The sequence below is a fragment of the Ruditapes philippinarum genome, unplaced genomic scaffold (genome assembly GCF_026571515.1).
Source record: "Ruditapes philippinarum isolate M1 unplaced genomic scaffold, ASM2657151v2 ctg101_1_1_1_1, whole genome shotgun sequence".
NCBI lineage: Eukaryota > Metazoa > Mollusca > Bivalvia > Venerida > Veneridae > Ruditapes > Ruditapes philippinarum.
The window spans coordinates 250,575-266,938 of NW_026857073.1; the positions used below are offsets into that span (position 1 = coordinate 250,575).

The 16,364-nt window shown below is 32.2% G+C and overlaps 1 protein-coding gene across 2 annotated transcripts in view; it reads right to left on the bottom strand.

Annotated features, from left to right (window-relative positions):
- LOC132748674 (kinesin-like protein KIF26B) overlaps positions 1-16,364 on the bottom strand; it is a 252,423-nt gene that overhangs the window by 103,780 nt on the left and 132,279 nt on the right. The gene's annotated exons all lie outside the window — the stretch shown is intronic.

Genomic DNA, 16,364 nt, shown 5'->3' on the forward strand with positions numbered 1-16,364 from the left:
CAACATATAAAACAGGTGTGAAAATAATTATTTTCTGATTTGTAATGCAAAGTCATTCTTGCTAAATACAACTATGACAAACAAATTTAGTGCTATTAAAACTGGTCATTTTTAGCCAACACAGAGTATAAAGAGAACAAAATTAACAGCTTTTTCCCTAATTGTCACAATAAAGATATCAAAAAGGCGAAAAACAAACACGTAGACTTTTTCAAAATCAATTTAGGTGCGACGAGAAACTGACAATTGTGGACTAAAGGTGCCGTACTTCTAACCTAAACAGCCTTAAATGTCAGCCTCGGGGGGCGTTAACTCTTGTCTGTCTCTTGTCTTTGAGATTTTAATGTCTCTATACTACCTAAGTAACTGATGCGTACATGACCAAAGCAATGAATGGTGATAAACACGGTTCATTAACTAAGAGCGACAAACGTCGGTATTTACTGTATTACCGACAAAGCCACCTCTAACAAATTACGATATAAAAAGGTGATTAAAACTATACATCAAGTATATTTTTCATATCTGATTGGTAATGATTATATTACTTTTAGCCGAGAGCAGAAATATGTTTTAATGTTTTGTTCTTTTATACGATAAAGGTCACCCCAAACATTACAGCTACAACACATATATAAGTTGATCTTCTCTGATAAATCCATTCATATATGTATTAAAAATCTTCAGATTATAACACATCTTTAATACACTATATTTCATTTTAGGATAAATATTTTTCCATTCAGATAACAGCAATATGTCTATTATTCAAAATACATAATCACATTCATGACATATCATGTTTTTTTATCAACTGAACGTTATATGAAGCTTCTTCTTACGTTGTCGTTCCTCTTGAATTATACCCAAGAACTATAATAATCCCCATTCATATGCATATTAAACATAGTTTGATGCTTAGATAATTTAAGTAAATCATAACAAAAAACTTGCAAAAAAATAAGGAAAGTAATCAATTTCGTGAATATTTTTTTTATCAAAATACATGTACTACAAAAAACCCTCATTTATGCCTATTTTTCCCCTAAAATATGAGTTGTTGAGAACCAAATGGTATGAATAAATTTCCTTTAAAATTCATAAAACTTATCTGTACTTTAACTTCTTTAAGCTATTTCAATTTTATACATGCATTCCAATGATATAACAAAATATACCTCTGTTCCAATTAACTAAGTGAATGATTTACATGTCACATCAACATCCTCATTATAATCATGTCACAGTACAATCTTATTCCTGTTCTATAATTAACGTCACAACATATTGTCACATCACTGATCTAAAGTATGTCAAAGATAACAGCATTTCAAAAGGATTATCACATTTTTCATGTCACAGTCCTGAATTTCATTTCACAATAGGATATCACATGCAATATCACATATGAAATATATGAAAATATCACATACACGTAATATCACATATAAAATAGTCATGAATTCAATGTCATAGGGATATCTATCACATGTATGTCACATAAAGTTAATCCAATATGTGATATCACAGCCATGTTGTGAAACAGATGTACAGAGATCTTTTATAACTCGGAGAACAATAATCGGCACTATTTTGCACACATTATTAAGATAAAAATCGGAAGATTTGATTGTTTTTAACGCCACTTATCAGACATTTTACTCCCATTTATAATACCACATGTAATTCTACCGAGTGTCGTAAACTGCTTCGTATTGCAATAAACAAAATACAAAATGCATCGCTCAAATAGCTAGCCGTATGTTCGAACCTACGCTTACCGCAATCATTTCACACCCAATTCGATAAGACAACCCTAATGGCACTAAAATTCAAACTGTTCAAAACTTGAAGAGCATTTACTATTTTTTATTTTTGTATTTTTGCAACATTTTATGAAATTATTTCTCATATTTTGCAATAATATTACCATGTTCTAGAGCAATATTTCTCATAAACATTCTGTCTCACATGGTTTATTGGACTATAAATTAGCATGTGTCATGTTTAATGATGAAATAAAACTAAATTCAACTTTAGAAAATCCAATATATTTAACTAGAAAAAAAGAAGAAAAAAAACAGCCTAGTTAACTAACCAGAATTGAAATATTAAGGAACTGCTCTATGTATGACAAACAAAAAAAAAGAAAGAATTATTTCTATATTGTCATTTCTTTTAATTTTGTTAAAAAAAACTCATTCAGCAGAGATTTATCTCACTCTTACACAACTAAATACATTCAATGGACTTGTCAATCTTTCAATCCGGACTAAACCATTTATCATTATAAGGGACAATCTAAAAATATGTACCAACTGAATAGCAAACAGTGCAGACCACGATCAGACGGCACAGAAATGTTGACTGATCTTGGTCAGCACTGGTCACATGGGTTGAGGCAGCTGGCTAAGAGTTAAAAAGCCATTAAAAGATATAATTGAGAAATGTTATTAAAGGCCCAATTTGCTTCAATTAGTGTTTGTTGGCGTCCGCACCGAAGCCCAACGCCCTTATGGAATGAAATCAGATTTTGTGAAAGGGCAATTGCAACTTCTCGAGCCTTTTCGTCGGCTATAATAGCCGAACATTCCGATTGGTATGAGTGTTTGATTATCAAAAATTAAATGTCGCGATATGTAAAATGAATAGCGAACTGGATAATTTTTTTATATTTATAATTAGTAGAACAATAATAACATGAAGACTAGCCAAGTACAGTTGACAAGCCCTAGATGTAAACAGTAACAACCATCTTGCACTTAAAATCCTTAGCTAATTGTACTTCACTGCAAACAGTAAGGAATTTTCATAGATCTTTCTTTTACAAATCTGACATAAAAATGCACAAATTATATAAGCTTTTGTTCAGACCAACTGAAGTATGTTTCTTCCGAAATACAATCTACAAATTAACAAGATTTTTATTAGGAAAATAAAAACAACTTCATAAACAAACATAAAAGAAGCATACAAACAAATAATAACACATGTTTATCTTTAATAGTTTAACTTAAACAATTAAACAAGTTTCTTTTGTATTTTCAGACTATCCCCTAGCTTGAATATATCAAAATGTGATTTTATCAGAAATATACTAATTGAATACTTGTGGTTTGGGTATCACCATACTTGTTTTGAACTTATTTTACAAAAACTGTTCTTGATCTTTGTTTGTTTTGTTCACTGTTGTGGTTTTACACTTTTCATTTTCTTTCTTTTTGTTTATTTGTAAGCCAAACTAGCAGTGGTAAGGCCTTAAAGTCTTTCAAGTTGCGATTTTAGTCAAACCAACACTGTTAAGGTTTTCAGTTAGGTGACCACAAATTAACATTGAGTTTCCAGTTGGGAAACACTGCTAAGGTCATAAGGTGAGTTTCCAGTTGGGAAACACTGTTAAAGTCACAAGATAAGTTTCCAGTTAGGAAACACTGCTAAAGTCACAAGGTGAGTTTCCAGTTGGGAAACACTGCTAAAGTCACAAGGTGAGTTTCCAATTGGGAAACACTGCTAAAGTCACAAGGTGAGTTTCCAGTTAGGAAACACTGCTAAAGTCACAAGGTGAGTTTCCAGTTAGGAAACACTGCTAAAGTCACAAGGTGAGTTTCCAGTTAGGAAACACTGCTAAAGTCACAAGGTGAGTTTCCAGTTGGGAAACACTGCTAAGGTCATAAGGTGAGTTTCCAGTTAGGAAACACTGCTAAAGTCACAAGGTGAGTTTCCAATTGGGAAACACTGCTAAAGTCATAGGGTGAGTTTCCAGTTGGGAAACACTGTTAAAGTCACAAGGTGAGTTTCCAGTTAGGAAACACTGCTAAAGTCACAAGGTGAGTTTCCAGTTGGGAAACACTGCTAAAGTCACAAGGTGAGTTTCCAGTTGGGAAACACTGCTAAAGTCACAAGGTGAGTTTCCATTTGGGAAACACTGCTAAAGTCATCAGGTGAGTTTCCAGTTAGGAAACACTGCTAAAGTCACTAGGTGAGTTTCCAGTAGGGAAACACTATTGTTAAGATCCTATTGTCGACTGGTGGAAGAACACAAAAAAATTAATGTCTTTCCATGAATTATTTTTCCCCATTCTAAATATTCTAAATTGACATGTCAATCTTATTCTGGACAAAAAACTCATCATTTTTAGTGAAAATTTTAAAATATATACTGGCTGAATTGTGAACAATGCAGACGATGATCGGATGGCATGGATGGGGTGGCTGATCTTAGTCTGAACTGGTTGCATGGGTTAATTATGTTGCCATCGGCAGGTCGTATTAAGGGTTAACAATGACTGAATACTTAGGTAGAACCAAATCCAACTGAGCGTGTTATAAGTCGGCTTAATTTTAAATTGCATATTAACGTGCCTCTATGATACAAGGTATGTGTTCTATTTCCGTTTCCGAATAATCTTAACTAATTAACTATTGACGTTCGATAGAACACCAATGATTCACTTCGTTTTATTCATTTGTAAATAAAATGTATAATGATTTCCGTCTGGACTGCCATTACATCTGCACTCATGCATGCGACTTACAATGTTTCGTCTGGAATTCTTTTATTTTTTTATGTTACAGAGTATGTTTACCATGCTCCTTTACACTTGATTAAAATAATGACAAATTAATATAACTTGAACCCTGGCGCCGTTACATTATGTAAAACTTTATTAAATATTGCATATGAGATGGGTTTATATAGATTTTGCACACAAAAAAATAATAATTGAGTACCCGGCATTCAAGACGATTTTTTTTTATCAAAACCATCAAAGAAACTACAATGAAAATTTACTCTCCGTAGCAAATGATAATTGAAAATAAAATATCCCCACTTAAAATGAGCTGCTGTAAGCAAACAACATGGCTTTTTCATAATTACAAATCGACTGATTTATTGGTCCCTATGTAAATATAAGAAGTGAATTGCAAATTAAGAAATCAATGGAATAATACGTAAATCACAATCTCTTTTTAATATGAAAATATTTAGAGGATGAAAGGGACCAAGTTTGATGAATGAAACATTAAACATCTGTTAAAATGCATTTTTCACCTTTTTACCGTCAAAAAAAACTATAATTATTTTTTAACAATTATTCAAACAAATCTGATCAATATCGGCCAATTATTTTCACACACAAGAGAGCTCAAAATGGGCTCTGTATGCTCACCTTAGTATCAATATCTTAAATGTCATTTAAATACGTCTCATACCCTACATGTAAAATGTTTAACCGTACGCAATAAGTTACATAATATTTATTTTAAAGATCAACTTCGTGTCCAATAACTTTTGACACACATTTGATTGTCTCAATAAATTCAAGTCTTTAGTATATCTATAAAGAATTTCTTTCTTTTTTATGTGTCTAGGATTTATAAAAAAAAATTTCAATTTGTCTTCTTGGTTCATAAAAGGCTTTAAAACTAGATCAAGTTTGCTGTTAAACGTCTACAGATGCTGATTGTATTCTGTGTTATTGGTGGCTTTTTTTCATTTCTTTTTTTTTTTTTTTTTTTTTTTTTTTTTTGCATAACAGACAAATAAACAAGTACCGAGATCCAAGCGATGAAGTTGTAAGATACATAGGGTTGTGGAAAGTCCCACTGTCTGGACTGTAAGCCCCAGTTCAATATGATATCTTACAGACTTTCACATCCATTGCCATGATAAATGTTCCTTAATTTCCAACAAGTAAAATACCTCCCTTGATTAAGGTAATGGAATATAATATCACATGTTTGACAGGACATAGAGACAAAAATGAAACAGTATGAACAGCCCTCTGAACAGCCTTGGACAAATCATCCATAACTGTTTGACAAATTAAAGTTTCAATGTACATTTTATTTTTATAACTGGTGAATCTGCAGTCAAGATATCAGATAGAACTTGTCAATTGCCCACCAAATTAGCTAGTTTAGCTCAAGGAAATAGGAAGATTAGATAATTATAGTCTGAATGATTTGATTAGATTCCATCACAGAAAAAATAACAACAATACAAGTATGAACATCTCTGCTACAATATATCATGACAATATGTCACTATCTCAACCTATACAAGTGTTATTTAAGTATCAGTTTTAGTCGCGTTCTCTAATTACTGGATTATTTGCAAATCAATTAAAACAATTACAGATAATGGCTACCTTTCAGTATCCCAATAATCAGACAATTAGAGTGTCACAGTGGATGTTTGGTCAAGTTGGCGGAAATGTCAATCAAATGTCTGGAGAATCCGTTATACTCAATACCATCTCTCCGATACCGAAACATACATTCGCAGCAACAATGTTGCAACTTACACATTAAAACAATAGCGTTACATGTGTATCACAGCGAGCCCTTGATTATATTCTTATATTATTGTTAGAAGTGGATTCTATCAATTTAGGCAGTGTGTATTAATATCATATTAGTCAGAAAACCTATTGCTGAAAAAATATATATCTGGAGAGATGCATCATGGGATTGTGTACAATAATGACAAGGCAAGGCAGGGCAAGACTAGGCTAGGCTAGACAAGCCAAGGCAGGGCAAGGCAAGGCAAGGTAAGGCAAGGAATTGCATTGTAACGTCAAGGACTTCAAGTTTGATATGATCCAAAGATATGACTTTTTAACATTTCAATATTTGCAGACTAATTCATATTAACAAGTTGTGTTACAAAAGTGTCAGAGGCTGTATCATACTTACTTTTTGAAAGAAATAATAAGCTCTTTTCTAATACTATAACAATACTTTTGATCATGAATATACTGATTTTGACAACTTAACATATTTGTACTTTAAAATAAAGCTTTAAAAAAGAAAGAAAAATAGTGCTTTCTATTTTTGTGTCAAAATCTTACAAAGTTTTGTGAAAACTGCCTCTACTGCTCAAAAACTGCCTTTAATGCTCGGAACAATTTGCCTAGAGCTTACACAGACAATCTTGACATGATATAACAAGAGCTCTATGGTAATTGTGATGCTCCAGAGGATAGTTTTCAGTACATTTACTTCCAATCATCACAACGGTCTTTATGGTCATTGGGAAATATTGCCTCTTATCATATATTGCCATTTTGCCGATAATAAAATCTCCTAATATCATCCATACTGACCAGTTATTACCAATGCATGATATTGATATTCCGTATATCCCAGAATGCATTTTGGGGTCATTTGAGGTCAATGAATGTGGCAAACATGGATTTGCACTTCAGTATTCCTTAAATGGTCTTAGTCACTTTAGAGGCCAGAAACACTTGTCCTGCATAGCTTTGACCCTAAAAACCCAACCCCTTGAAATGAAGTTGTCATTCTTTTGAATTTGGAACTGTCCAATTTGATACATTCAGAGATTTTGTTACCAACATTTCTGTAAATGAGAATAGTAAAAGCTTCCTCACAAATGAATCCAAAGTACCTGGTGGGATTCAAACCTAAAGTAGTGAGAGGCAAATGGTTTGAAGTCAATGACATTCCCTGTATCAAAACAAATCCTGAGATAAATATATTTTCTACTGTAACGCATGTCTGTCTACATGTCTGTTCATCTCCAAGGTTGTCTCCAAGGTTGTCATAAGGAGATGATTGACTGGAGGCCAAAATCACTGCTTCCAATGCATTTTCTGCCATGTGTATGTATACTGTATGTGATAAAACCAAAAATGACCACCTTAATTTCAAAGCAAACTGTCTGGGACAATTTTATGACAACCCTGCAATCACTGTAATTTTTGTCAGATAAAATCAGTCTTTCCATTTCTTTTTAATCATGACCCTATCTTTAGAGTCCTATTTGATGAGATACAGTTGAAATAATAATAAAATATTCCTCGTTTGTCAATATAGAATGATTCAATTTTGCAGGGATGTGAGCTCATTTTCAATTTCGGCAATATAATTTCTTTTATAATGAGAATATTCATAAAGGGTAGCTTGAATCTAATATTGTTTATTACAGCAGTAAAATGATCTATGAAATAGAATTTCCTTCTCTGCAAAAATGAAATGATTTCCTCTGCACTTAATGCATAAAACTCCAAAAAACTGCTTGTACAATTACGTTCCTTAAAGACCATAAAAGTCGATTGCTTTTCTGAAATTAATTTTGTACAAAAGTTTACATAAATTGATATTATTTTCTAATAAAGTAATAAACCTGAAGTCTAAAAGTCTAAATTGAAGCAATTATTTTCCCCCGATAAGGGAAAAGCAAAGAACATATAAGAATTTTATTATCAATTTGGTTAATCAATAGATAAACCGTTGCACGCACATACAGGCACATACACGTTACTGGATATATGATCTCAATATCTAAAATTGTAAGACTTCTTAAAGCAGGGCACTTCCAGGTTTGCGTCAATTTTTATAAAAACATTTAAAAAATTGCTCATACAAGTTCAAATGTTGTTCAGTGATGCAACAGAGCCTCTAAAAAAAATTACAGAGCTCAGAAAAATATGTTGAAGTTTCTATAAACTCTATAAGTACCCTAATAATTTTATTCATCTAAATGTATGCCGACTTAAACTGATTTTGATTAATATTTTCGATACAATTAGTAAAAAATGCATATAAATTTTCAATCAATTTCATATGCCACCCAATCGACAATTTCAGAAAGAACAAGTTGTTTTAAGGCAAGCACATCAAAGACATTATAACAAAGATTGGTTATAAAATCTCATACACAATTATCAATATTATAAAAGACGCCTTTTAATATAAAGAAAATATATACTGCTACAAATCAAGCCTAAATCTTTTTCATTTATTTATATCAAAAAAAAAATTCAGTCATTTTTTCCTCGTACAATACAGTCGTAATAAGCTCGAATAATTTGTTTTAAAGCTTGCCTATTCTCCAGCCGTGTGCAACAAGTTATTCATTTGTGCTGTATCTCTCAAGTGACTCTCCATTATAGAGACTGAAGAAGCCACTTTACGCTCAAATCGTCTCCCGACACGGAATGTTTGTATTGCATTCATGAATCACTCGCAACCCCTACAGTCGTATAGGGAAAAATTTTACAATTGTTTACGATTACTAAAGCATTTTCCGATTACTGTTCAATCCATATTATATTTCGCGTTAGACTCAATGGCGTAAAAAGAGAATTAACATTGTCCATCTTTCTTGTCTGTAATTAGGTTGCCTTGAATCTGAAAAAATGCTCTTTATGATCGTTATTATATAGCTTGTGAAATACAATAGCATGTAGCTACTAACGGAGATGGGTATTTCAAAGGCGTGTATTAATCGGTCATCAAACTCTATATCCCTGTATGGTATGAATGAAACCGTTTAACGTTTTCCAATACTTTCCAAGCCTTTTAATCTTGGAATGTAAAAAAATATTTTGCCTAGTGATTTTTTCAATAAAAAGATTAAAGAGGTGATTTTTTTTGATTTTTAGTTTATTTGATAGCACAAACTTCCCTTCACAAGAAAAATTTTTAGGAAGTGTTTTTGATACTGATTTAAAGAACCATAAAAATTTGTCTTAAAATTAAATCTTCCAACCTTCAATGGACTTGACCATTTTTTAATCTGGACAAAACCTTTCATCATTTTTAGAAAAAATTTCAAAATAATTACCGAATATGAATAGTGAACAGCGCAGACCATGATCAGACGACACCGATGTGACCATTGATATTGGCCTGCACTGGTCACATGGTATATTCAGTACACTGGGCTAAGGGTTTATAAGTTGTTTTAAATATTTCATTTTTTGTTAATAATTCATGTACATGTAAATATACATAAATTCATAAAATAACATTCTTGTCCATGAATCTTATCTTAAACTGCTGTCACTGATAGTGGAAAAAATATGAAAATTATGCAAAAATATGAAAATTGAGTTCATTTTCTACATAAAAATTGCAATCAAATGTTGAAGAATTTGATTGGAGAAGTCTTGACCTACTAACAGCATTATAAAAAATTAACGAGGAATTTATGAGAAAAAGAAAAATTTATTTAGCTAGTATGAATGTTATGAAACTTGCAAGAGAACCATATATGATAGATTTTTCTTGAAGTTTCTGATATACATGTATATGTTTTGCATCAAGTTTAATACCACGGATTATATACAGCCGTCAAAACTCCTCTTTTAATTAACTTTTCTTCACCTTTAGTGTCCTTGGGTTCAGGCTATAGGTTACAGTTAACCATCAGTCAATTGTAACCAGGCCCTATATCCTGACACCCCAACTCAAGTGTAAGGTGGTGTTTGTGAGCACAGATCAGCCTGGGTAGGCTGTCAAGCAGTTTACCAATACTAGTTGCTTTTACTTTCGCATGGAAGTAATTACTTCTGTACATACAGTGTGACAATGATCATTGAAAGGATTATAATGATCAATCACAACAAAAGTGACCTGTGCCATCCGGGAATCAAACTTGGGTCACCCGATTCACAAACACTCTACCTACTGAGCTAACAAGACTACTTAAGTGTAAGGGAATTGAATCGATTTGTCAAACAACTGCCAGGGTCAAAGTAACCTCTGACATGCCGAACTTGCAGTGTGTGGGCATTTAGAGTAGATTTTAACCAGAGGGCTGGCAGGACTGGGCCTATAACCGGGGTGGGGGGAGATTTCCAAATCTCAAAGACCCCATACTTCAACAGGGTCCATACTTCATCAGGGCATGGGATAGCTGGGAAAATGATATAATTCACTGGGCTAACGAGTGGCCCAATATTATAGATAGCTGGGCTGACATTAAGTACCTTAAAGTTTACTTACAATATTTTACATGTTCACATGTCTGTATATTATTAACCTAATTTAGACGTAGACAGATAAATCAGATATCAAATATTGACCTAAATTCACAAAACATGATTTTTTTATTTACAGACAGCTCATTTTACTTTCCTGCTTTAATGGCTCAAATACTCATATATTTTACCCTTTGATCATAAAATTTTTCATTCATAAAATTGCCCATTAAAATACAAAATCGGATGTTGAGTGAATGCATCGCAAATTGGAATGTGGTCGTTTATAAAACTCCCTTTTGTCCATATTTGGAAAATATTTCATCAAGTGTTTATAGAAGCCAACCATAAATGTCTGGTTATAGTCTTAAACCAAACACTCTTCACAAATAAATTCATATTTTCGGACATTACCGTATTGATTTGTGCATGACGAACGAGACCACAAAATCTCCACATGTCACGTCTTACCTATTAGAAAAGTAATAAACTGAACATTTCCATAATATAGTTTAAGTGTATGAATATATCGCTGAAATATGTATAAATTTTGTTTTGTTAATATCTTCAAACATATTTAAAAGACTGTCAGTGATTTCCTGGTCCGCAAGTATTGAGTCTCGCACCTTTTTCAAATAAAACTTGTGGGCGACCGTTTTATGTTTTATATCAACTAAAACAATACTTAAGGACCAAGAAGCTGTGCCTTAATTGATATTTTATAACTGTTAACTGGTGTTAAATGTCGTAACAACACATCAGTAAGGTGATAATGTTAATTATTTTGTGGTCAATTTATTATCGTTACTCTTTTTTCTGGGTGGTCTTGTTAGAACTGTCAATTTGTTGCTGTTGTTGTTGTTGATATATGGAGGATGTCAACTAAATTACGCAACTCGATCAGGTGCATTGTATTTCATTTAAACACAAATAAACATTGCTTGTCATCAGATATTTCTGCATTTCACATATCATCTATCTCTATATATGTGTGGAAGATTGATTTTTTCTATTCAAAAATTAAAGTAAAACAGTTTAGTTATTAAAATTCTTAAAAGACAGACAATCACTAAACAAAATAAGACTAAAGATTTGGTAGGCGATGACCAAAAATAGTGTTTTTAGAAACAGACATTTTCCGATTGTAATTTTCAGCACAAATTCTTATGTAACTCTCGTAAACTTAAGCATGTAAAGGGAAAGTAGTCATAATTCAGTGTTACCGGTATCTTTATTATTCATAAGTAATTTAATCCATAACAAACTTGGACTTTATTGGTATTTGTTGTTTGATTTATCAATTGTTCATATGCAAAAATCTGACTATCCTATATAGACAAATAAAAAAAGAAAATTACGCGAGCAATTTGGTTATCTCTATGTAACAGGCTTGTCTCAGACCCTCGTACATCAATTGGAAAATTTTACGATAGCAAACTATCAGACAATTTCCCTTTAAATGACACGAATTTCTGAGAGAAGAGGATGCTTTTAATATTTTTGTCTATTCGAGCACATTAGGAACATGTAAATCAGTGACACAATCTAGACGTAAAACCTATATTGTATATGGAATAGCCTAATCAAAATATTTTCTGTCAGATACTTCAGTCAGTTTTGTCTTGAATTATTCAGTCCATTTACAGTTGATATGAACAGCTAGATGTCTAGGAATGACAATATCAAGTTTTTTTATACTGTTATCTAAGATATTCTGTAATCTGTTGTGTGAAATTCTAGTCTTTAAACTTAACAAGGGAGGTAACAAATATTTTACTTAAACATGCCTGCTAAATTAAAGCTAACATGAGTTATCTTTCTTGGACAGCATTATACTGTATATCCCTCTTTCTGCTTGCTCGGTGTAAAACAATTGAAATTTATTCTGCACTATGAAACAATTATAGCTGTGAGAGAAGATCAAAGGGGGATTAGATCAGATAAAGTAATTTTCGTGCATATGCAGCCAAATATTTCACACATATCGGCTAATGGGACCTTTGTACTGCCTGACAGAAACATTTCATTAGCATGAAATTTAAACCTTATTCAAAACCAATTACTAACTGAACCCTCTATTTATGTGTCAGAACACAACAATAGGACAAATATTAAATCATAATCTGTTAAATGCACGGTGGTATAGTATAATTATCAGTTGAAATACAAATAACAAGACCACTAATAAACAACGAACATAATTTATTTAAGAAAAATTTTATCAAAAATTTTGAAAGGTCCTCAATTTTATATCATACTCCATTTTAGCGTCAACATTGAATTAGATAGGCGACAGTGTGTTTTTGTAGCAGATACAAACCCAGAACCTGCGACTTACAGTAAGTTAAAATTTGGCTGCAGACACAAAGGTCCAGTCATTGACCCTAGCAAGAGAGATGAAAAGCTGTGTATGATGACGATTTCCAGTTAGGCCTAGGGGACAAAAGCCAAAGAACATACAAATCATAGCTTTGAAAATACATCTAATACACAAAAAAACACATTGCATGTACTTAATATTTTAAGTCAATAGGACCAAAGCATTGTATAAGGAGATCTATTAAGACTTATCTTTTTAGTTAAGAAACTAAAAACCTTTAAAAAACCCTTCAATGAATATAAAGAGGGTATCATAAGCTAAGCTTTTTTCAGCCCTTATCCAAATCTTAAATATTTTCAAGCACTTTTTCAACAATGCAGTTGTTTCATATTATTGCGAACTTGTTGACATTAAAACCACTTGAGAAGAATCATAAATTCTCCATTATTACCATTAATTACACTTGATAAATACAGTATTGCCCACTTACCCTTATTTAGCCATTAAAGCCCGTGCTGTAAATCCTGTACAAACGTTACAATGCAAGTAAATTATCCTTTAAAACAATGGTAAAAGTTATGTCAGCAGAATCTGCAAAAATTTTCCTAATGCACAATATTATACTAACCTACTTATTCCAATTTAAAGTTCGGAAACCAAAAAAAGATGTTAAAACTGTCCCAGATAATATAAATGTGAAGAAGTTAGCAGTAACTTGTGGAGAAAAATCTTTCAGCAATGATATCCAGACATAGATTCTTCAATTTGTTGTAAAACGTTAGTATATATTCACATACTGTTAAAATGGCGCTAAAATCAAACTCGAACAAAATTAGTTCTAGATTAACAAGATTGTATTCACTGAACTGCCCTAGCAAAAAATAAAGACATCTTGGGTCAAAATAGAACAATACATATGAATTATATCATGATAAAGATTGCATCAAATCCACTCTTTGATCATCGACCTATCGAGTCTTCTGTCAAGATAAATACAAAAGGAATACTCCAAAACGTTTTTTTTGTAACTTTTACACAAAACCGAATTTTAATAGCCATTATCTATAGGCCTGTTATATTAAGGCCAAATAAAGAATATTATTGTTTTTAAGTCTTGAAACTTTTGTAATAGATGAGCTTTAATTCTTGACATAAAGAAATAATGAAAATAATTATCTTTTTTTGGGGGGCATTGGATTTTAAGTCGCACCAACACAGTATAGGTCATACGGCGACTTTCCAGCTTTACTAGTGGAGGCAGACCTTAGGTGCCCTTCTGTGCATTACAGCACCTGAGTAGAACCACTGACATTCCCTAAGCTAGCTGGATAACTTCCTCACATGAAAGATTTTAAAGTCCCTGTCAGGATTCAAACCCTCAGCAGTGAGGGGCAAGTGCTTAAAAGTCAACGACCTTAACCACTCGGCCATGATGATGGACCATGGAGAGCTATAAATAAACCTTTTAGTAAGCTGAATGATGGGAAAACTAACTTGCTTTACAGAAAGATAATTATTTTCATTGAAGTATAATTATAGAAACAATCAAACAAAGGTTATTGCTGTAATATAAGTAATAATCTAACATTTACAGATGACATTCTAGAAGGAAAAGAAAATCCTATTCTTATATAAATTCCTTCAACAGACTATAATGTGATTTTGTGAATTTCATGAAGTATTCCGTCATTTAAAATAAAACACAATCATTTTACAAGAGACTTTGAAGAGAGCCTGGTAAAATTGACAAATTTCCTTCAGAAGTCCAAAAATTGTAAGTAAGTGCTACTAAAAATGACACAATAACATGCTATCATGTAATATCTTCTTTTCCTACCATTGCACATCACGGAATTTCTATTGCATACAGTCTGGGCCTTGTCCTGAGCCATTTTTATCCATTTTTCAAACTTTACCGTAAAACAAAGATTTGTTTCATTGGTTCTGTAAGATGACAATATTGAAACAATAATAAGGGGTTCTAGCAGATCATGTGATAGTTTAATGATAGGTTTAGGGGCTAACGACTGATCCCTATCAAAATATTATCTCAATCTGATCTCGCTCATCAAATTCCTGAATCATTCCCTCAATGTGTCCTAGGCAAGCCGGATTATCAATTTTTTTCATCATTTTAATTTTGGGCTATCATCATAATGTTTCACTAACCTCAGACACTATTGCAGTCTAAATACCTCAAAATTAAGGAAAGTTATTCTACAATGAAAACCAATGATAACACTTAAAAGCCCATTAAGCCACAGAAAAGCTTTCATTTTAATTTCTCAATAACAATTTATTTTTGGTTTCTTGTTATAGTTTCTAAAGAGTTATTTATTGGCCACAAAGATGGACTATCTTGCTTCTTTTTGTCTTTGGCATTTGGTATAATTGTGTACATTGGCTGTCAAAATACTACTTTGTTCACTTGTTCAACATCTACCAGGCTCTTAATCTATTATTGAAACATTATTAAAACACATGTTTGACATTTCTAAAGGTTTTTTCTTGAGCATAATGTGCCTTTAAGTGTGCTGCTAAAGGAACTGAATGTGATAACCCTTAGTCACCAGATAATAATCAGGCCAGCCTGACATCCATGAAGTTTGACCAGCCTTCATAATGCTGACTGACCAACTTCAAATGTTCACACTGATCAATATCCCCAAAATTTATAATTGACAGTTTCAAAAATGGAATCTGGACAAATCCATTTTATAAATTCTGCAGGTTAACAGATACAATGTGCACATTTTTTAAAATAAAAGATTTAAGAATGCATGATTGATATTCAAAACAAAATAAAAGATAAGACTCTTTTTTGCATAAGCCCTTAAACTTAGATGTGACCTATTGCAATCTCTTTCATCTGTAAAATAAATTTACCCAGGTAACCTGGAGAGACCAAGACCAGCTGGCACATCCTTTAGATCTCAATCAGTATATTAACTTTCATTTTTTCCCTCTAAAAATGTTGTATGGTTTTGTCCAGATTGAATGATGGACAAATCCATTTATGATATTTAGGGTGGTAAGTGATAACAGAATATTATGCAATAAATTTCAATATGACATCTACTTGACTTATCATAACTTTCTATATACAATGTCAATAGCAATGTCCCCTACTGCAGTCTGTATAAACTTTTCCAAGATAAAACCCCACTAATATTGAATGTATTTTACATCTTTTTTTTTTACAATAAAAACCTGAGAAAAAAGGACAAAAGGTGTACTTTGCAAGTTCATGCAACATCACTAGGGTGAAAACTGCACTAAAGGTATAAAGGAAAGCATCAATGATTAATGAA